Below are 23779 nucleotides of genomic sequence, written 5' to 3' on the forward strand. Positions count from 1 at the left end.
CAAAGCAAACTAGATTTTGTTCCAGTAATAACCAACCTGCTACTCTCAACCTGCTAAAATAACAACTGTTTATTTATTGCTTATCCATCATCACTTGGCAGGGACTAATCGTTGTTGCTCAGGGAGCCAGATTGGTGGTGCAGCCACCATCTTTAATGTTGTTCATCTCTTCACCAGAGGGAGAGAAAGAGTCAGAAAAGAGGCCTCTGGTGGGTTGCAAGTGCATCCACTAAATTTCCTGGCATGGTAGAGATACGTATTACTTATATTTATAACTCACTGGCCAAGATTATTCATGTTCCACTGGATCACAAGAGAGATTGGAAGTGTGATTTTACTATGTGTGCAGAAGGCTGATCCTACCATGTGATAAAATCATTTAGTGAGCATAAGTTACATTCATTCTAAGGATCCGACCTTAAGGAATTTCTCTGCTTATGGAACAAGAGAAAGAGTCTTGAACAAAGAGATCATAAAAGAGGTGAATGAAGGATTTCAGAGTAAAGTTTAAGACACAGATTTTTCCTGTGCTCTGATCATTGAAATATTCTTTCCAGACTTCTCTTTCCAATTTCTTTCTCTTTGGAAGATGGGACAAGAGTTACTGGAAATTCTGTGCTGGCCTAGGTTTGGCTATGATATTCTAATTTTTCACCATTTCCCCTCATTCCAACCTAAGTCACATTTTGTTTGGATGGATTGTTGATTCACCATGTCTGGAGTCCTCACCTGTGTCACTTTTCTTCCTGAAATCCTTCCTGTTTCCTGACATGTTTCTGGTTGGTGATCAACTTTTCCTTTCTTTCATGGCTTAAGGAGGTTAGACAAGAATCATCCCATTTGACCTTTGTGGTTTCACTCCTGGTGTTCTCTTGCTCAGACTTTGGTGCTTGCCTTCAAGGAGCCCCACCCCTTGGTGGTGAATGGCTTTTCCTCCTGTCTCCACTACTCTCAACCCTTCTCTCAAAGCCAACCACCCTGATCAATCCATAAACCAATTTTTTTCACCTTACTTAAGGTAATATGACAAAGTATAACATATGCAGCATGTGAAGTCATACAGACTGCATAAAATCCTGGTTCTACCAATTCTAGCCATGTGGCCTTCAGTGAGTTACTTCTTACCTCACTCAATCTTTATTTTCCCATCTGTAAAATGGAGTCAGTGACACAAAACCTCAAAGACCAGTGGTGACAATCATAGGAGAAGATGGTAGGTAATGCATGAGTATTGTTTCCTATATCAGTTTCCTATCTTATCACCCAAAACTTAATGATTTGAAACATAAACAACTTGTTGTTGTTCCCAAGCCTTTAGATCCGCTGCAAAGTTCTGATCTGGCCAGGCTTAGGTAATCTCAGGTATGCTCACACATGTGTTTATAGTCTACTGGTGGGTCAAGTGGGGCTGGCTAGTCTAGGACAGCCTCACTAGTTGTTTGGCAGTGAGCTAACCCTGGACTTGGGCAACAAAGGTGACTTGAGCATGTACCTTTCGACACCTAGCATGGCTGCACTTGCCTTCATGGAAGCTGACAAAGATCCAAGGGAGAAGTTACAAGTGTGCAAGGTATCTTGGGCCTAAGTTCAAAACTGGTGCAAGGTTATTTCTGCCACATTCTATTGGCAGAGTCCCCAGGCTTGACCACATTTAAGGGTTGGTGAGATAGACTCCACCTCTTGATGGCGGAAGCTGTCAAGTAGCATTACAAAAGCTGTTGGTACAGGAACTGGTGGGACCTCAGAGCCATTTTTGCAAGCAGCCTGCCACAGTTTCTGTTTTTTCTTCTTCTCTCAAGTCTTTTCTGTCTTGCTTTAGTTCTGATCCCACAAGTTGTGAACTTCTTAGAGGCGAGGCCCACGTGTCATACATGTGTACATTCCACATTTCCTGAGCGTCGAGTGAACACTGCTATTATGGCCACCATTTGTGAAATGGTGAATTTATTCCAAGCTCTGTTTTAATCATTTTTCAGTACACCATTCTGTCCTTGAAACTGTTCTCTTTATCCTTGTAACTCTCGACGGTCTTCCCATTCTCATGCACTTAGTAGGCGCCCAGTAAAAATCTATTACATGAACTTACTTTTTTTCTTCTCCAGGTTATTCTGTAGGGTTAACACCTGCTTTGTGGTTCTCGGAGATGGATCCAGAAGTGAGACAGTGAGTCAATCATTCCCATCTCTGACTTCTCCCAATACCCACTTCTGTGGCTCACCTGTCTCACCTCCAATTCACCCCACAGACTTGTTATCCTGGGTTGAATTCAGCCTCCCATGAACTCTTGTAATACTTCTCATGTCCCGCAATGCCCGTATTACTCATCTTGCTCACCCACACACCTCCTACTCCCCTCTGTTCATGTCTTTGCCCACAGTCCTCCCAGCCCTTTGCTTATGTGAGTTTATCACAGTTATTTTTCAGAGAGAGATACCATAAACCTTTATGCTTAGTCATGAAGAACAATAATAACTAGCAATGTCTTTGTAGTGCCAAGTACCTGTCCCGACACCTCATTTAATTTCTGGAACCCCCTTGATAGATACATGATACGGGCACAGTCGTTGCCATTTACAGGCATCACCACCGAGGCATGGAGAAGGGGGGCAGCTCGCTCAGAGTCACAGAATGCAATGATGTGCAAGATGGGAAGAAAACTCAGGATTTATGATTCATAGGCCAGCAATAGTTCCATCCTCTTATTCAGCCTTATCTATTCTGAAGTTTCGTATATTTCTGTAGCTTTTTGGACTGTTGTCCAGCACTGCTAACTTAAAATGATCTAGAAACATCATTCAATGGACGTTGACTGTGTACCAGGCACAATTACAAAATGGAAGGAATGCAAATTCTGTCCACCTAAGGGAAAGCACTGCTGTGTTGTGTATGAGAGTGCTTTGTATTTAAGCAGCCCTGGTTTCCAGTTAAGTTGCTCTCCCTTGCTTGTTTTGAGATCTTGAGTAAATTTCATATACATTTTACTTTCAGTTTCTTCATCGTGTAGAAGTGGCTATTAACCTTCACACCACAGGCTGATTAGGGCAATTAAATGAGATGATGGAAATAAAGCTCTGACATATAGGAGCCACTCCACAGGGCTACTGTTATTGTTGTTGTTGTTAATAAATGTGAATAAGGTAAGAATGAGTCATGTTAGTTACAATTGCTCAACCCTCCCCTGTTACGTCTTCGTCACATTTATATCTGTATTATTCATTCCATGTTTGTCAACCAGAGATATAAACCTTTTTTGTTTTATGTAACTAATTCCAGGATGACCCTTCTAGCTCATGGTAATTTGAAACATTTGACATATCTGGGTCCCTCAAGTGTCTTCGTTTTTCTTTATGCAAAAGTATATATGAGCTGGAAGGAATGGTAGCCTCAGAAAATAGTGATAATCAAAAAAATCTAGGGAGATCAAACAGTGAGTTCTTAATCTCGGGACTCCCATGGGACCCGATTTCTGAATAGTAAACATAGCAGCCTGGACTGTGCTGTTAAGAACAGTTGGTTTAAACCCTTATGATCTGAAATTCTTTGAAGTCAATTTTACATGTATTACAGCTTTCTTATATTCTGAGACATATTAAAACCCGCAAAAGTTAAAGACAAATCTAGGCAAATCATAACACTTTCCCTCTAGTGTTTCATCCCCTGCAATGTTGTAATAATAAGTGAATCCACATCTTTGTTAGATTGGTTTTGTGCTTCTTTGTTTACAAGCAGGTTTGCATTTCTTTCTTTCTCCCTAGCTATCTCAACGCCTGTGTGAGTTAAAGTTATAGCTCGTTTGTAAAACTCAGGTGAAGAAATTGGACTCAGGGGTAAAGTAGCATGCCCAATTTTGTGAAGTTAATGATGGGAAAACTGTCAATCATACCTCAATGAAGCGGTTCAACAACAACAACAACAACAGGGATATCTAATGCAGTGTTCCCTGACACCAGTACTCTTCCACCCCAACCCAGCCACCTGTCTACCCCAATGGCTGTGCTAGAATATGAAAAGAAGGGACCAAAGCTAGTCTAATGAAGGCATTTCCTTCCAAGCTCAGCTATGCAGGAGCACTTGTAAAGTATGACTTTCTTCTTGAGGACTGGAGAATTGGAAAGAACTGAATGGGACCATAGAAGACAGATCGCTCTGTGAGGAAGCAAGGAAGGGACTGAATAATTCAGTGTAGTTTAATGGGCTTTTCAGAACATGCCAGCAATCTGTTCCCATTCTCAATTCAGATGCCACCGAGCCAGCACTCTTCCTGTCTGTCTCATCCATTTGAGCAGTCTCATTGGGGGACAAATGATGGTTCTTCCTAGAAAGTGGAGGCCACTCCTCTTAGGAGAAAGGTTGTCTTTTGAGAAGCTCATTGTAAATGCTGGAGGTTGATTTGCATGGATATTGGTGGGGCTAGTAAGATATTGGTGAGTTAGTAGGATTCTTGAGGATTCCCTCTTTTTGGACAATTGTTATATACTAGAGCAGCAGAGATGTACTCGGTAGAGGTTCCTGGCCTCGTCACAGCTAGCTCACATGTGTGATACTGTGATCCCAGTTACCATTCTGGATGTCAGCTTACCATCTATAAAACAGGGATGTTGGACTCTTATCCTGAGCATCCTTTGAGGTATGAAATTTTTCATGGTTGTCAGTCACTTAATAAAGTGAAGGGCTCTCATCAGGACTCATTTGGGTGAGACAGTCTGGTTGTGTCACACACCTTGGGCAGATTAATCTACTCGAGCCTCAGTTTCTTCATCTATAAAATGAACACAAAAGATGGATAATCTTATAGACTGTTGAAAAGGTTGAATCAGTTCTTGCGTGTAAAATTCTTTGTTGCTGAGCTTAGCACCTAGCACTCAAATTTTAGCTGCCATCATTATCATTATTAGTATTGTCTTTGTTCTGATTTTTATTCCCTTTTTTGCTGGCTCATGAGCCTCTGAGGCCAAAGCAAGATGTAAAGTGAAATTGGATCCCTATGGACATATTGGGCCTCTAAGAAAAATGAATACTTCACATCCTCAGGGCTATCAATTAGTAACATTTGCCATGGAAATCAACTCCCCCAAAGAAAGAGAAGTATTCAATTTCAAGCATGAGAAAAGAGAAGGAAACAAAGATTAGTCACAGCCCTGAAATGTTCCAACGCCATCCGTGTTATTACCTCAGCAGCCAGGTATCCAGTGCTTCCACAGCTATTTACCATAATGGATAGTTGCTGACAAGCCTCTCCGCAGAGCTCCCACTTGCAGGTGTATAACCACAGTATTAGCCAGGACCCTATTTGAACAACATACTCTTCTCATGACTGAGTTGAAGGGCTGTTACTTTCAGGGAACAACAACTGCTTAATGTAGACACACTGGCTTTGGGCTGCTCAGATGTCTGTGCTGGATCACCCAAGAAGATGCAGGCTTCCCTTCTCTAACACACAGGGCTGGAGACCAAGTGGGAACAGAGTCAGGTCCCCTCTTGGTTGGTCTCTCTTCTTATTCTACAGTACTTTATCACCACACAGATTCAGTTTTTCACTTGTCTCATGTCCTTCTATTCAGACACTGGAGGTAGTGAACCTAGATGGTGTATCTCCTTTATGCATTTGGTGACAAACATAAAACATACTCTATAAGAAAATTCAAGTAATAGAGAGATAGACACATGAAAATGTGAAATTCCTTACCCAACTGTACACCCCAGCATCTACAAGCTCACACTCTGAAGATTGTGACTGTTAATGGTATAGACACTTTTGTCTGTAAATTTATAATTATAATTTACGGGAAAAATGCATTCAAGGGAATTCATTGTATAAGGGGCATTTGTTGCGGCACCCAGGTGGCTCAGTCAGTTGTGTGTCTGAATCTTGAATTTGGCTCAGGTCATGAGTTTGAGCCCCACATCAGGCTCTGTGCTGATAGTGCGGAGCCTGCTTGGGATTCTCTCTTGCTTCCTCTCTCTCTGCCCACCCCCGTCTCTCTTTCTCTCAAAATAAATAAATGAACTTAAAAAAAAAATAAAGGGCATATGTTTGGGAATATGTTTGAGCTAGCAAATGGGTTCCTAGGTAAGAAAACAGGAGCTCTAGTTATGGTAAGAAGGGTTTCAGAGTAAACAAACACAAAAGTTAGGTTGTTACTCTGGAGCAGAGAAGCGGAGAGGAAAGGGCAGGAGGAAGGGGAAAGAAGTGATATGAAAGCCAGCAAGATGGCAGGAGGCCATATTTGGTTCTATACCACCCTATATGCCCAACAATAACTCTACACGTCTTCAGCAATGTCAACAAAAATAAGAAAAGACTTGGATGTGAGTTAATTCTTGGAGGTGTGGGTGAAAGGACTGAGTTTGGCATCCAACTTCAAATGAGGTATAATGGAAGCAGCATGAGTACATGTAGAAACATGTATATGGAAAGAAACATAAGGTGAAAAGTCTTGAAACTTGCAGATTTCACAGGAAGCCTTTTCAGTATTAAGACTAGGTTTAGGCCAAGGATAACTAGGTTTCCATTGTCAAGGATCCTCAGCTACTGATAGACATATAAATGTATATACATGCATATGCATACTTTATTGTATATGTGTGTATATATATGCATAAACATGTCTGTACATGCATATGTGCATATAATATTTATACACATCCTCAAAATTATATATGTTATTGTTTTGCAGCTTGCTTTTTTTTACTTAGTAATATACCACGACATTGATTCATTGTATTTCAACAATATTTAGTGATTGCGTGCAATGAGCCAGTCACTATGCTACAGGCACTAGAATACAGCCGTGAAAAATCTTTCCATGTCAACTGATCTATATCATTCTTTTTAATGACCAGTTGAATTCCATAGTGGAAAGTTTTGTTTTGTTTCATTCTGTTTTGTTTTGACAACAAGTCCTCTAGTGATAGACATTCAGGTTATTTTTAGTCTTTTGACTATTTTTGCACTGCTCTCGTGTACTGGTATATTTGTGCATATGTGCAAATAGTTTTGAAGGTAGCTTCCTTGAAGAGGATTGGAAGAGTCAAGGCACATGCATATTTTCAAATTAAATATACTGCAAAATTCATCCCTGAAAAGCCAATGTATGAAAACTTTATTAAATCTCATATAACTCAAGACCATTGTAGAAGCAGAACCCCATCAGATCCTGTCAACTTTATTATTAAAAAAAATTTTTTAATGTTTATTTATTATTGAGAGGCAGAGAGACATAGAGCATGAGCAGGGGAGGGGTAGAGAGAGGGGGAGACAGAGAATCTGAAGCAGGCTCCAGGCTCTGAGCTGTCAGCACAGAGCCCCACGTGGGGCTCAAACTCACAAACTGCAAGATCATGACCTGAGCCGATGTCGGTTGTTTAACCCACTGAGCCACCCAGGCACCCCAACTTTATTATTTTTTTTAAAGTTTATTTATTTAATTTGAGAGAGAAAGAGACAGAGAGACAGAGAGGGACAGAGAGAAGGAGAGACAGAATCCCAAGCAGGCTCTGTGCCATCAGCACACAGCCTGGTGTGGGGGTCAAACTTATGAACCCATGAGATCATGACCTAAGCCAAGATCAAGAGTCGGATGCTTAATGGACTGTACCATCCAGGCACCCCCCTGTCAACTTTGCTTATAATAATGATGATGATGATGGTAATGATCGTTAACATGTTTCATATTCTTAAATGTGCCTACTGTTAGGCTCTGTATCTTTCATACCTTTTGGATGTTTGCAGATTAAATAAAGGGGACTCAGGAATAAAAGTAGGGGTGCTTGGGTGGCTCAGTCAGTTGAGCACCCAATTCCTGATTTTGGCTTAGGTCATCATCTCATGGTCATAAGATCAATCCCAGTGTGGGGGGCTCTGCACTGAGCTTGGAACGTGCTTGGGATTCTCTCTTTCTCTCTCTGTCTCTCTCCCTCCCTCCTCCCTCTCTCCCTCTCTCCTCTGTCCTCTGTCCTCTCTCCTCTGTCCTCTCTTCCTCCTTTCCCCTCCCCTCCTCATATGTGCGTTCTCTCTTAAAATAAAGGAAAAAAAAAAGAAATAAAAGAAATGAAAGTAACTTGTCCAAAGACACATGGTTAGCAAAGTGCAGAGCCAGGATTTTAGCCTTTTTCTTTCATATTCCAAAGCCCACTCGACTACTTCACCATATGCAGGGTTTGCCATAACTAGTATTATGAGGTACTCCACTAGGAAAAACTGCACAGTAAATGAAAGGGTTCTATGACCAACTGACTTTGGGAAACATTTTATAGTCTATACATTTTGGAGATTCACAGTATTCATGAAATCAGTCCTCTGGGAAGATATTTAATCAAGCCAAAAAACATTTCTCAAACTTCTTTGATTGCAGAACTCTTATCTTAAAACATGTCTATTCTGAGGAAGACACTTTGAGAAATGCTGTCCTCATTGTACAGTATCTCTGTGGCTCATTCATAGAGCCTCAAGCATTTTTAAAGAGGTTTCGGTATCACCTACACTAAAAGATTGATATAGATAACGTCCCTCTTTCCATCCTTTGCTAGAAGATCTGCAAAAATGGGAGCTTACTGCCTAGTGGGCCAGCCAATTCCATTTTAGGATAGCCTGTTGTTAGAAAAATTGTTTCTTAAATATTCAACCCTGTGAAAATTATTCACTGACTCTAATTTCACCCATTTACAGTTTCACGGACTATACAAAATCCCACTTTTTCCTTCAAATTTTTGGAGTCAGTAATTACACCTTAGTCCATGTGTCATCATCTTATCCCTACATTTCATGGTCCAAGTTTTCCTTTCACCTGCTCTTACCTTATCATATCCTTGCTCTCAAAAAGTGGTTCTCTCTTTGATATGCTACTATTGGTCTGTATTGGCATCAAAGTCCGATACTTAGAACTGGACCCTCCATCCCAGCTGTGGGCTGAACAGCATGAATTAGGACAGGACCAGTCTTTCCCTTGCTCCAAACATTCCATTTCTATCAATACCACCGAGGTTGGAACAATTTTATTTTGCAGCCACAGCATACCAGCCCTCTACCTGCACTTAATAACAATTCAACCTTCTACATTGCTACTAATTTGGAAGGGGACAAGGTTGGGGATAATTGCAACTTTTGAAGAAAGCAAACATATAAGTGATTGTGGCGTTTTGTTCAGGACAAGCTCTGACCCCAAGGGAGCTTTGTGCTCTCTCAGGTTGAAGAGCTAGGTCTCTACTCAGAGAAGCAAATAAGTTAAGGGGTCGAGGGAGAGTGAAGCAGGAAACAATATGAAAGGTAAAGGATGAATTATAGCAATTATTTTGGCAAATTTTGAAGAGAAGATAAGCTTTATAGATCAGAAGAGTAGAATTAAAAATAACAGTAAGAATGAAGTATAACTATTATGATAGTGCTTTAAATACATATCTTCTCTTTATTGTTGTTTGATTTGGTTTTGGTTTTATTTTATGATATGTCTTCACTTTTAAGCTTCATACATGGAGGAGAATATTACCTCTATTTTTAAAGTGCAGAAACTAAGGATTTGAGAGATTCAAGACTTGTCCAGTTCTAGTCAGCTGGGAGATTATGGAGTCAAGATTTCTGCCCAGGTATAGTCAAACCTAAAGTTCTAGAAGTTTCTCTCTCCAAGACTTTGCCCTCAGAAGCCCTACATGAATCCCAGTGGTGCTGGGATAGAGCAGCAAAGCCCGATGAGCCCGTTTCTGAGATGTGCCAGTGGGGAGGGCTGGGTGAAGAGCAGCGTACAGTGACCTGGAATAGTCATGACTAATTGCCCAGTAAATTGGCCCCCTTTGAGACCTGCCAGAAAGGAACTCTCTCAGTTCCCCAGTATGAATTAATTATGAAAACCAAAAGCCTTATAGAGAACATGTTGCAGACCTCCTGTTGGGCTGCCTTGAACTTCATTTCTGCCTTTGAAATTCTTTTATGGCTTCTTGTAATTTCCTCTGATCCTGGGGATACCTATGCTTTGATGGAGAAGGAACTGAACAGGGCTAGCTGGTATCCTTTTACTGTGTACAGGTTGGGCTTGGCCAACTTTTTCACCAATGATTTCGATACTATCAACACTATTAATAGATACAAGCCTATTGAACAATTATTGTATGCACAGTGCTAACTGCCCTATATACAGCATCTCTTCCAATGATCAAAAATCATATTTTGAAGTATTATTTTTGTTATTTTAAACAGCTATAACAATTTAGAAAACAAAGGGGCAGGAGAAAACTTTTGGAGGTGTGGGATTTATTTAGTACCTTGACTGAAGTATTATTATCATCATCGCTGTTTGTATCGATAGGGAAACTACAAAGGCAGCTTGCCCAGAATCCCAGAGTGAATACGGAGTGGAGCCAAAATTCAAATACAGGTCTGTCTGAAACCAAAGCCTAGTTAACCCAATATTTAAACCGAAGCTTCTCAGACTTTGGAATGTGTTGTAATTTCCTAGGTCTTAAACATACATCCCAGATTCTGATTTAGTGGGTCCACAGTGGGCCATGCAATCTACATTCTGACAAGCACAACCAGATAATTCTGAGCACCATATTTGCAAGGCAAGGTTTTGAGACTATAATAGAGCCCCCCTTGGTATGAATCCACCTCACCCCAAAACATGAATACAGTGTCCTTCTAATCAGAAAACAGCTAAAAAGCTGGGGCGTGGGGGTGGGAATGGATCCATGTCTGAAGACAGGAAAGGTGAGTGAGGTTGGGATAATGAAAGAGGATGAAATGATCCATCCTGAAATCCTGACACTCAATGACTTCTAGAAGTTTAACTTACACCATGAGTTGTAAGCACAGTGGTCTTTTGCTTTGTCCACTGGCTTCCAGAGTTGGAGCATTCCCTGGACCACAAAAAACACAGCAGCTAGAAGGAAGAAAAGCAGTGAGTGGACAGGTGCTTGGTTTACACATCAGTCACCTCTCCCCTCCTACTCCGTCTACACCCGTGCATCTAACAGGAGTGAGCACAGTCATGCTCAAAAGGGGCCAGAAGATGAGCAGTTTCCTGAGGGATATGAAACGTACAACTTATGCATTGCCTGGAAATGCCATAAGAAATTAATATTTGTTACAGAAGCAGTGAGGCTGCATTAATATTTTAATGGTGAATGAATATTTAATCCAAAACTCTGGATGGAAAGCGGACAAGACAACCATGGCAGGAACAGTTACAACCTACCCAGTTGGAGATGTTAATGATTCATTGGCTCTGTCCGTAGTAATAACGCCACACAGTGTATCCATTATATAATTCCTTTGAAATGTTGGTAAGTCACTCCTCAGAATCAAAATCAGACGTGTTGTTTATTCTTTGAGAGGCAGCATGCCGCATTGGATAGAGTGAGTCTTTGGAATCAGGGGAGCCTGGAATTGGGTACCAAGTCTATGATTTACTGGCTGTTCAACTGTAAACAATTCCATTTACCTCCTTCTGCTTTGTCTTCAAGATGGGACATGCATCTACTTCATAGGGTTGTTGGCTGCCTATGTTAGTCACTCAACTGATGTTTCCTTTTGGTTTCTCCTTATTTTTTATAATATGGTAAAAAAAAAAATTAAAGGTGGCTAACATGTCTCTCAATTTAGCCCCACACCTATTTCTCAAAGACAATGACATTTTTATTTTCCTATCTCTCCTTGATAGTTGTACCTATAACCATTCCTACTTCAGTGGAAATTACTATAAATAGTTTGGAGAAAACTATTTATGTAATTAAAAATCCTGTCCTATCTATGTCCCTTAAAATTAAAATACATTGATGATACCTGTTTAAATACACTAAGGTGTCTCCATATGGCCCCACTGTTAATGGTCACATTTGTGATATAATTGCAACAAATCAATAAGCTTCTCCTAGCAGGGAGTTCTTTCTCCTTCAGGCCTAGAATATGGCCTACAAGTGCACGGTCTCTCTCATCTCTCCCCTGTGGTCCCACTACACTTTATCAGCTTCCTTCTTCTTCCACTTGGGACTTTCTATAGGTAAATAGTTAACACATGCAGTCTTTGGAGTCCAGTAGCCCTTAAATATTAGTCTCCACTTGGGCTGTGGCTCATAGCATAATCTAGAGCAAAGCCATCAACCAACTTCCTAGGCCAGGGGTTCTTCATCTGTAAAGTTGAGGCAATAGCATTTACCTCATTGCATTACAAGCATCTATGAAATATGCATATAAAAGAAATATTTTTGGACCATTCCCATTTTTCAAATGAGGAAACTGAAATGCCAAGGTCAAGTAACTTACTCAAAGTCATTCAGTTAGGACTAAACCCATGTCTTCAATTGAAGTCTTCATGAATCCACATTATTACACTACATGTGATAAATCTCTGTAGTATGCTAAGAAGACATCTTTTTAAATGTAAGGTTGCAAGCAAGAGTTAGCAACAACACAGTACTACATAATGCGTTTTCTCTGAGAACAAGAAGCTTCGATGGCTTTAGGTTGTGGCATTTAGATACAGCCGAGTAGCTGTGTGCCTCATGTGAGCCAGTCTGGAAACCAGCACGCTGAATATAATAGGCCAATCAAAAAAGCTAGAAAATTCATCTTACTGCATTTATTTTTATATGAATTGGGGTCTTACTGATCTTAGTAGTCCTTTTCGCAAATTCACTCTGAGTAGGAAAGTATTCTTATAACTGGGTGTTTCTCCCAATCTTGATAGCTCCCTTTTCCTGACAGATGAACCCCAAGACCCTAAATTTTGTCTTTCTATTCCTTAAAGAGGATACATTTAGTGATGGCATCAGACCCTATTCCACCCTCACTTCCCTAAGAAATCCATGAGCTGAGGACAAAACAAAAACAAAATCCCAGTGACTCTACAAAGAAGCTTCTTAAACTTTTAGGTGAATTTAGCAAAGTTGCAAGATAAAAAGTCAACAGAAAAATCAGTCGTATTTCTATGTTCTAACAATGAATAATTAGAAACCCAAACTTAAAAACACAATACTATTTGGGGGGCCAGGGTGGCTCAGTCAGTTAAGCATTCGACTGCAGCTCAGGTCATGATCTCATAGTTCGTGGGTTTGAGCCCCATGTCAGGCTCTGCACTGACAGCTCAGAGCCTGGAACCTGCTTCAGATTCTGTGTCTCCCTCTCTCTGTGTCCCTCCCCTGCTCGAGCTCTGTCTCTCAAAAATAAATAAACATTAAAAAAAAATTAAAAATGATACTATTTATAATAGTCCTGGAAAACTTGATGTTTTCCATGTAAATCTAACAAAACATGTATGGGATCTCTAGAAGTAGCTGAAAACTACAAAACGCTTGTGGAATAAAAACTTGTAGAAATACCTTCAACAGAGAAACAGGCTATGTTCGTGGATTGGAAAACTCACCAAAGTAAAAATGTCCATTCTTCCCTAATTGATCTATAGGGTTAATGTAATTCCTATCATATCCCAGGAGGTTTTTTATAGATATAAACAAGCTGATCCTAAAATTTATATGAAAAGAACAAAGATCTAGAATAGCTAAAATTATCTTGAATAAAATGAATAAAATTGGAGAAATAATACTACCAGATTTTAAAACTTACTTTATAGTTACAGTAATCTATGCAGTGTAGCACTGGGGGAGGGACAGGCACTCAGATCAATGGAACAGAATAAAGAAAGTAGAAACAGATCTACACAAAGATGCTCGACTTATTTTGGACAAACATGCAAGAGCAGTTCAACAGGGAAAAGATACCTTTTTCAATGAGCGGTTTGGGGACAATTTGGGCATCCATAGACAAAATAAATAAATAAGTGAACTTTGAAGTAAACCTCCTGTCTTACACAAGAATCAGGTCAAAATGGATCAGAGCACTAAATGTAGTGCATGCAACCACAAAACTCTTTTTTCGTTGTTTATTTTTGAGAGAGAGACAAGGGGAAGGGAGGGGAAGGGACGAGAGGGGAGGAGAGGAGAGGAGAGGGTGCAAGCAGGGGAGGGGCAGAGAGAGAGAGAGATACACACAGAATATGAAGCAGGCTTCAGGGTCTGAGCTGTCAGCACAGAGGTCCATGAGGGGCTCAAACCCATCAACTACGAGATCATGACCAGAGCTGAAGTTGGACACCCAACTGACTGAGCCACCCAGGTGTGCTGCAACCACAAAACTCTTAAAAGAACACATAGGAGGGGTGCCTGGGTGGCTCAGTCGGTTGAGCGCCTGACTTCGGCTCAGGTCATGATCTTGCGGTTCGTGAGTTCGAGCCCCACGTGGGGCTCTGTGTTGACAGCTCAGAGCCTGAAGCCTGCTTCGGATTCTGGGTCTCCCTCTCTCTCTGCTCCTTCTCCGCTCATGCTCTGTCTCTCTCTGTCTCTCAAAAATGAATAAACATTAAAAAAATATTTAAAAAAAAAAAGAACACATAGGAGAAGATCTTTGTAATGCTTACATCATGTTTGTCAGGTGAACAATTCTTAAGTGTGGTTCTAAAAGCACAATCCATAAGAGGAAAAAAAATATATTAAATGAGACTTCATAATAACTTAAAAGGTGTGCTTTGTTAAAGACACTGTTAAGAAAAGTAAGAGGCACGGGGCGCCTGGGTGGCGCAGTCGGTTAAGCGTCCGACTTCAGCCAGGTCACGATCTCGCGGTCCGTGAGTTCGAGCCCCGCGTCAGGCTCTGGGCTGATGGCTCGGAGCCTGGAGCCTGTTTCCGATTCTGTGTCTCTCTCTCTCTCTCGGCCCCTCCCCCGTTCATGCTCTGTCTCTCTCTGTCCCAAAAATAAATAAACGTTGAAAAAAAAAATTAAAAAAAAAAAAAAAAGAAAAGTAAGAGGCAAACCATAGACTAGTAGAAAAGATTTGTAAATCACCTATCAGGCAAAGAATACCCAGAATATATAAAGAATAGTCTAGATGGAACAGTAAGAAATCAAGCAGTCCTCTTAGAAAAGGACTAAAGACTTACACAGTCATTTCACCAAAAAGGACACATAGAAGCCAAATAAAGCACATGAGAAGATGCTCAGCACAGTTTGCCATTAGGGAAATTCAAATTAAAAACACAGTAAGATGCCTCTGCACACTTATTAAAATGGCTCCAAAGTCTGGTAGTACCAAATGCTGGTGAGGATGTGAAGCAAGATGACATCTCCCGCATCATTGGTAAGAATCTAGAATGTTAAGTCCTGCTGGAAAACAGCTTAGCAGTTTCTTATAAAGTTAAATATAAACTTACCTTATGACCCAGGAATGGCCCTAGAGAGATGTCTCCAAATGACCCCAAAGCCTGCATATGAATGTTCATGGCACCTTTGCAATTTCACACCAGAAACAAGCCAGATGCCCTTCAACAGCATGGATAAACAAGCAGTCCTACATCTACACAATGAAACATTATTGAGCAATGAGAAGGCACAGACTATTGATACAGCCAGCAACTTGGATGGCTCTTCAAGGTATTAGGCTGAATTAAAAAACAAAACAAAACAAAACAAAACCTTTAAATACTATATACTATGTGATTCCACTTGTAGACCATTCTCCAAGTGACACAGTTATACTAACAGACAACAGGTCAGTGGTTGCTGGGTCAGTGTGGGGGGAGCATGTGAGACTAAGAGGTAGAATCAGGGAGTTTTGGGGGTGACAGAGCAGTTTTGTATCTTGATTGTGATAGTGTTACTACAAATTTATACATATGATAAAATTTCATAGAACTATATACCCCCCCACTCCAAAATACATATAAAACCTGATGCAATGTGAATAAGGCCAGTAGTTTGGGAGTTCTGTGCCAATGTCAATTCCCTGGTTATTTTCACGTACTATAGTTATGTAACACGTTATCATTGAGAGAAGCTGCATGGATGGTATATTGGAACTCTCTGCACTATTTTTGGAACTCTGAAAATATGAGAATTAAAAGAAATTGAATATCCTACTCATTGTCATTGTAACTCCAGTTGATTTTTCTTACTTGCCCATGCCCGTGGGACCATAAGCTACTACTGTCTTCTGAATATCTCAGTCGTCTTCTGACTCTTTGCCCAACTGTCATAGAGAAGTTTTATGACAACAATGAAAACACGCTACTTTGGATGAAAATTCACTAGTAGTTAACCTAAGAGCAAGAGCAGTGCTTTAAACCAACAGTGGATCCTCTCCTTTGGCAAATCTCCACTGAATGTCTGTGCCTAATGCCACAGTATGTGTACAGAGGAGAGTGAAAGTAGACAGGAGGGTTATCCAGACAAAGAACCAAGAAAGTAGGATAAGATAGAGCACAGATTACCATAATACAATGCAGAAAGTCACTTTGGGCCAGGAGAAGAATATATTGCAAAGCAGGGACAAACTTAACAAAGCAACTTTCAATTCATATGTTGGGATTCTTCGTAAAATTTCACTAGGAAAAAAAAATGTGTCCACTGATAAAGAACAGGAACAAAATAAAAGGGGGCCCAAACCCACTATGATGTCAATGCACTACAACCAAACTTTTTCCTGGAAGAATGCATGACGTATATGTGAGAGAGAGGGTATGATGGATGGCTGCAGGATAGAGAAAAAGCCAAGAACCTGTGTTCAGCAGTAAGTGTCTGCAGTTCTGTTTAAAAGTTTTTGCTTTGTCAAGGAGGGGAAGCAACCATATGATTCCCTGCTAGAGGCTGTACAAAATTCCTTACATATCTAGTTTCATTTACTCCCCACAAAAACCCTAGGAGGTAGGAATTGCGTGAGCAACAACAGAAGTGACCTCCACTTGTTTTAAGCAACAGACCATTGTTGGGTGGCAGACACAGGGGCCTCTGTGTCTCCACCTATGGTGGAGATGCAGATTCTACTCCTAGACATCTCTGCCTCACCTGAGAATCCCTTCCCTCATATTTTCATATCCGAACCACTCACTCAACCTCCAAACTCCAAGTCAGGAGCATCTGATCAACCATTACCAGGTTAGGCCTTCCAAACCAGGATACCTAATAGGATACATATCCCCACCCCCGCATTGGCTGTACTACTTCCCTTCAAGGCTAACAGTGAAGTATACAAGTTGGGAACAAATCCATATCCATGGCAGACTGAATGGCAATTATATATTGCAGGTATTATCATGCTAGTTTGATGAATGAAAGTATCAAGGCTCAGAGAAGTATGAAAATTATCCTAATATTGCATAACTAGTTTTTTTAAACCACTTTATTGCGGTATGATATGTAAAAAATTGTACATATTTAACATATGCAACTCAATGAGTTTGGGAATTAAGTATTCATCCATGAAACCATCACCACCATCAAACCCATAAACCATAAGCATCACCTCCCAAAGATTCCTCCTGCTCCTATGATGAGGAGGAGGAGGAGGAGGAGGAGGAGGAGGAGGAGGAGGAGGAGGAGGGGGAGGAGGATTCCTGGTAAGAACATTTAACATAAAGCCTACCTTCTTAGAAATTTTAAGTATTCAATACAGTATTGTTAGCTAGAGGCACTTTGCTGACTAGTACATCTCCAGAACTTATTTCTTGCATAAGTGAATTTTTGTACCCTTTGACCATCACTTTCCCTTTCCCCCCTCCTCCCAGCCTCTGGCAAACACCATTCTCCTCTCCTCTCCTATGAATGTGGCTCTTTTAGATTCCACGTATTAGTGAGAGCATACAGATATATCTTTCTGTGTTTGGCTTGTTTTGCAAAGCATAATGTCCTCCAAGTTCATCCATGTTGTCACAAATGGCAAGATCTCCTTCTCTTTTAAGGCTGAGTAATACTCCATTTTATGTATATACCACATCTTTATTTATCTCTCATGGACACTTGGATTGCTTCCACATTTTGGCTATTGTAAACAATGCTGTAGTGAATGTGAGTGTGCAGATACCTATTTGGGTCCCTGCTTGCAATTATTTGGGTTACATACGCACAGTACAATTACTGAATCATATGGTAATTCTATTGTTAATATTTTAAGGAATCACCATACTGTTTTCCATAATGACTGCACCATTTTTATATTTCCACAAACAGTGCCCAAGGGGTCTAATTTCTCCACTTCCTCAACACTTGTTATTTCCTGTTTTTTGTTTTTGTTTTTTTTTTTTTTAATAGTAGCCATCCTAATGAGTGTAAGATGGTTTCCCTACAAACCAGTTAGTTTGTAGGGAATTTTTAGTGCATGTTCAACACTGGGTGCCGAGTTTCACAGTGGTAATTTGATTAATTGGTTTCCTTCCCTTTCTTATCATACTTTCCCTCTTCTCTATTGTTTCCTTGGCTTGCCTTCCAAATAAACCACTTACACTCAAACTCTTACCTCAGGATCTGCTTCTGAGCGATCTTGAACCAAGACACATGCTTGAAATTATTACTTGTCCTGTACAGTATTTATTGACAACACCTACCTTGCTCAGTTATGTTAGACCAGGCCTCTTCTCAATCTTAGTTTTACAAAATATTACCTGTCCAAACAAGCATTATGGGGATAGAAATATCCTAAAGACTAATTAGCTCTGTGAGCAGAGCTCACACTCCTAAAGAAACACAGGATTCATTCAACCTATCCCGTAGAAATCCTTCTGTCTTTAATATACTCAAAACTCCTAAAACTTACAGCTTCAGAGGCAAGTGGGGACCAAAGGTCTACACACAGTTGTTTTAGAACTGTGTTCCATGGGTCCAGTGTTCCAGAGCACTGGGGACTCTGCATGTAACCACTTTGTGTAATATGATAAATTGGTTCTACACCAAGACTTTTCCAGTGGGCTAACTTGGGTTGGTACAGAACTCTGGTCACAATTTCTCCACTTATCTCTGTTAATTAAACAGTTTGCAGACTCGGGGCCCCTGGGTAGTCTTGGTCAGTTGAACGTTTGACTCTTGATTTGGGCTTAAGCCATGATCTCTCTGTTGTGAGATCAAGGCTCATGTCGGACTTTGCACTGAACATGGAGCCTGCTTGAGATTCTCTCAATCTTTCTTTCTCTCAACAACTCTCCAAGGCAAGTTTTTTTTTCAGTGTTGTTATAGACATCCACATAGCCTTATCAATCAGGACTTTATCAATGGCATCAGATCATGACTGCAGATTTAAAAATTTTTTTATGTTCATCAAATCAATGAACATATTAAATCATTTCTAGGAAAAAAATACACACACATACACATATATATATACACACATGCACATATATATACATATATGTGTGTGTATATATATACATATATACATATATATACATATATGTGTGTGTATATATATATACATATATATACATATACATATACATATGTATATATGTATATACATATACATATACATATACATATATACATACATATACATATATATATACATATATATATATATACATATATACACACACACACACACACATACATACATACTGTACTGGGTTCCAGTACAGTTTGATTAAACATTAAACATAAACCAACAAACATTTAGATTTGCATAGTCCTGAAACTTTATAAACCATAGATCTAGGTCAAGCCCTCATCAAACTCATAATTTCCCTCCACAGCATCTTGACATGTGTGCTTAAGCATGATGAGTTAAAGAAAGCTTCTACCTCCTGAGAAAGTCTGCTCTATTTCAGGACATTTCTGATTGCCATGAAGATTCATGGTTTTCCCTTATTGGGCTGAAATCTGCCTCCCTACAATTTCTACTCTTCCATCTAAGAGAGATGAGCCTCTAGATCTTGTTGGAGTTACCCAGTACTCTCACACAAGCAGAAAGAACCCTTGCAAGCATCGGAATTCCTGTATCTTTAGCACCCAGTAAAGACAGGGTCCCCCTTCTTCTCCACTGGCTGGCAGCAAGCTTTCCCTCTCCAGCCCATCTGTAACATATAGGAAAGTGATGGCAAAGATATGGACTTTGCCAAACTTAATCAGAGCCTTAAGTGGATCAAAAAGGGCAAGGGTAGGAGGAGAGTTAGGGGTACAAAGAAGGGGTGGGCAACTTTCCAGCCACACAACATATGGCAATAGTTTCACTAAAAGCTCAAAACAGTATTTATTTCATGCAGTGACATTGCCTCAAGAAGCACACAGGCCAAATTTATAAATGCATGAACCCTAAATCCATTGTTTCAGATCTCCTCCTCTTCCTCTGATTTCCCTCCCTCCCCAACTCAGTGCTAATCCCTCCTCCTCATTTTTTGAAGACTCCCTCTTCTCCTTGAAAGCTGGGGCACTATGAATGGAATGTTTTGATTTACTACAGCCCCCCTGAATTCTACTTTCCCAAATCAATTAATTTCCTCACATTCTGACAACTGAAGGGTAGGAGCAAAGGCTGAGGGAAGCAATGGTTAGGTAGTGAGAGGTTAGGGTATAGCAGGGGGTGAGGTGAGTGGGAGATTGAGCTCCCTGGAGGGGGTTAGCCAGGGGAAGATAAATTACCCCTGTGCTTGGTGTTGAGAGAAAAGGACTGGGGGAGAGCTTGGGATCTGAGATGAGCACAGGGGGCAGGAGGATTGGCCGTCAATCAGAAAGCTTGAAAAAAATAGAAGAAAAAGGCAATTTCCTTCCAAGAAGAGAGGGAACTGGGGGATTAGAAGGCCTCCTATACCTCCAGTTCTGGGTTGCCTGGGGCCATCATTAGGCTCTGTTGCCTTCGTATTTACTCCTGCAGCTGTGTCTCCATCTTAGGTGGGCAGTGGTATTTCTCTAGTACAAATATTCAAAATTCTTGTGGGAATGGAAAGAGGAGACTTTTCATTTCCATCTTTGTTTCTTTCTTTTAATCTCTTGTTTTTCTTCTTTCCTTCCCTTCCACCCCTTCTCCCAGCCTCTCTCCCTCTTTCCTTCTTTCCCTTCCTCTTCCCTCCCTTCCTCTCTTCCTGGCTTCTTCCCTTCTTCCTCCCTCCTTGCTTTTTTCATTCTCTTTCTTGATCACCCAGCCATTCATTCTTCCAAAATGTACTAAAGAACTCTACTGTGTGAGCCTCTATGTTAATTATGATAAGAAAAACCAGACTTCTAAGATAGGATGCAGTTCAATTGAAGAGACATTGACTCATCGAGCTTTGTGCAAGATGCTGGACATACTGGCTCTACAAAGAGGAACACAGCACTGCCTGTGACCTCAAGTAATGCACTGCTATGTAGAGAGAGACAGACATATCATTACTCATATGTCTGTTCATTGAATCCCTATGTGAAGTGCTGGAACTATTGACTATTTTTGAATCTGTAGCATGTGGGACCAGGCCTGGCCTCTGACTGCAATAAATATTCAATGATGAAAGCAACTACATTTATTAGAATACCTGTAATGTGTCAGATATTTTGCGTGTTTTGCTATTAATCCTTTCTCCAACCTCACAACAAAGTTATGGTCATTCCCATTTTACAGGTGAGAAACAGAAATAGAATTAGACAATTTGCCAATGTTAAACACCACTTAGAGGTAAAATTGTCTATATACGTCTGCCCAATGTTAATGCAGAATATTTATTCTTCCATGCTACTTTTTTGCAAAAATAGATGACTGTAACACCATAGGTATTTCAAGCTGATGAGATTAAAACCTTTGTAATTTTTTTTTCAACGTTTATTTATTTTTGGGACAGAGAGAGACAGAGCATGAACGGGGGAGGGGCAGAGAGAGAGGGAGACACAGAATCGGAAACAGGCTCCAGGCTCCGAGCCATCAACCCAGAGCCCGACGCGGGGCTCGAACTCACAGACCGCGAGATGGTGACCTGGCTGAAGTCAGACGCTTAACCGACTGCGCCACCCAGGAGCCCCGAAACCTTTGTAATTTAAGAAAGAAATCCTATCTAATTGGTAGAAAATCTATGTTGTAACATATTTTGCAATGCATGAACCAATATAAATAAATAGGTAAATAAAGCTGGCATATCCCATGTTGTACCAGCCTGAGGTCTCCATAGCACGAATGTTCAAATTTTGTTCCAAACGCCCATCTGCATGATTGTAGGGCCTCAGCACCATCCAGCTGAAGTCTCTTTCCAATTATTTTTGGTATCAACATACTCCCAGTAGTAACTTAACTCTTGTCCTTCTATCCTGGTCTCTTTGTTGGTGTCTTCTGCAAAAAAAATCACCTGGGACAGTTGTTCACCACTAACATGGTACTCGGGACCCTGAAGAGAATAATGTGCTCCTGCTGAGAATGATTCATCCCAGGGTCCTTGAAAACACACTACCAAAGATTTATGTGCTGCTCCTACCAAATGCCCGAAGTGTATCATCAAGGAGGCTCTGCTCATGGAGTCACTGACTCATCACATGCTTCCACCACCATTTCAACAATGAGTAGAGAGCTCCTTGAGTTGCCAAACCCTGCTCCTTTTCCTACAGTATACATTGCATCAGAGCTAAGCTGTGTTCCAGTCAGAAATGGGGAGAATGCTCCACTCCTCAACCCTGCATGACTCTATCATCTGAGCTTGAGGAAAGTTTGCTTATATGTACCAGCTTGCCTGTAAAGGCTTTCACTCCTCCCTGAATCCATTTCCTTTGACAGTAAGCCCACTGACTCTGGGCATGGGCCATGTGACTGACTTTGTCCAATGAGATAATAGCAAATAATGTATGCAGAAGCTTGGAAAAATACTCACAAGAGCATGCCTGGACCAGACTACTGGAGGATAAGACTTGTGAAGCAGAGGTAGTTGGCCCAGCTAAGACTATTGTAGATTTTCTGACATTCAAGTGATCACCCAAGTCCCAAGAAGACCAGAAGAACTGCCTGATCATGATCAGTTCAGTTCGGCAGAACTGCCCCATCAACTCACAGACTTATGAAAAATAGCATATCACTGCCTAAAACCGCTACTTGTGGGGAGGAGTTGTTATATACCTTTAGGTAACTGATATATTTATTGTAAGTCTCACAAATGATCTCATGAATACAGATTATTTGGCTCTTGCCACCAGCATTTCTTTTCAAAGGGCGGGACCCATCTGAGAAAGAAGCATGATTCTCTACTTTCCATTCCCTGTATCCCTCCCTCCCCCACCACCTTCTCCCCCAGAGCTCTGCTTACAAACCTAATCTGTGGTGCTATCAAGAAGCAGATGACCTCTTAAACAACGATTCTTCTCTTCTTAACTCTTCCTCCTTCTTCCTATTCCTTTTCTGCATTTACCAGGGTGCCAACCTGCTCCCTTCTCCTTAACTAAGAGACAAAGCTAAACACAAGGCTCTTTTATAAATTAACACATACAAATAGATGTCTTTGGGTTTATCAAGTCTATTGCTTCATTAGTCATACATAGACAAGTCTAAATTCCCTTTAGACTAAGCCAAGATCTCACTGTAGAGAAAAGAAATATATGTAAATATGATTGATATATACTAGAATGTCACACATACACACACAGATGTGACTTGTATGAATTACATAGCAAGATTAAATCAATAAGAGTAAGCAAAAGAGATGGTGAAGAGTAAAGTCAGAAGATTGCATTATGCGATAATTCATTGTTACGGCTAAGAGGAGCCGTTACTACTATTTTGGCCTCTATCATACATCAGCATCACACATAAAATCTCTTAATTATAGCAGATTAAATTAGCAGGACATGGATTAACAATGTTTTGTGCCTGAATCCTGCCTTATGATTTTTCCAAGGACACATGAAAAGTTTTGACCTTCCAGGAACCCATTGCTGGTTGCAGGTAGTGGACCAGCCCAGCTTTGCTAGGTCATCATGGTGGCATCAGAGTAAATCAGTCCTGCGCTTGCTGGTATATTTCTAGGAAGCTCTTTCTTATCTTCCTGACGCCTACAGACAGGCCCCTTTTCCTTTGATCTGTACTTTTATTTT

The sequence above is a fragment of the Herpailurus yagouaroundi genome, unplaced genomic scaffold (genome assembly GCF_014898765.1).
Source record: "Herpailurus yagouaroundi ecotype Mexico unplaced genomic scaffold, PumYag 160, whole genome shotgun sequence".
Taxonomy (NCBI): Eukaryota; Metazoa; Chordata; class Mammalia; order Carnivora; family Felidae; genus Herpailurus; species Herpailurus yagouaroundi.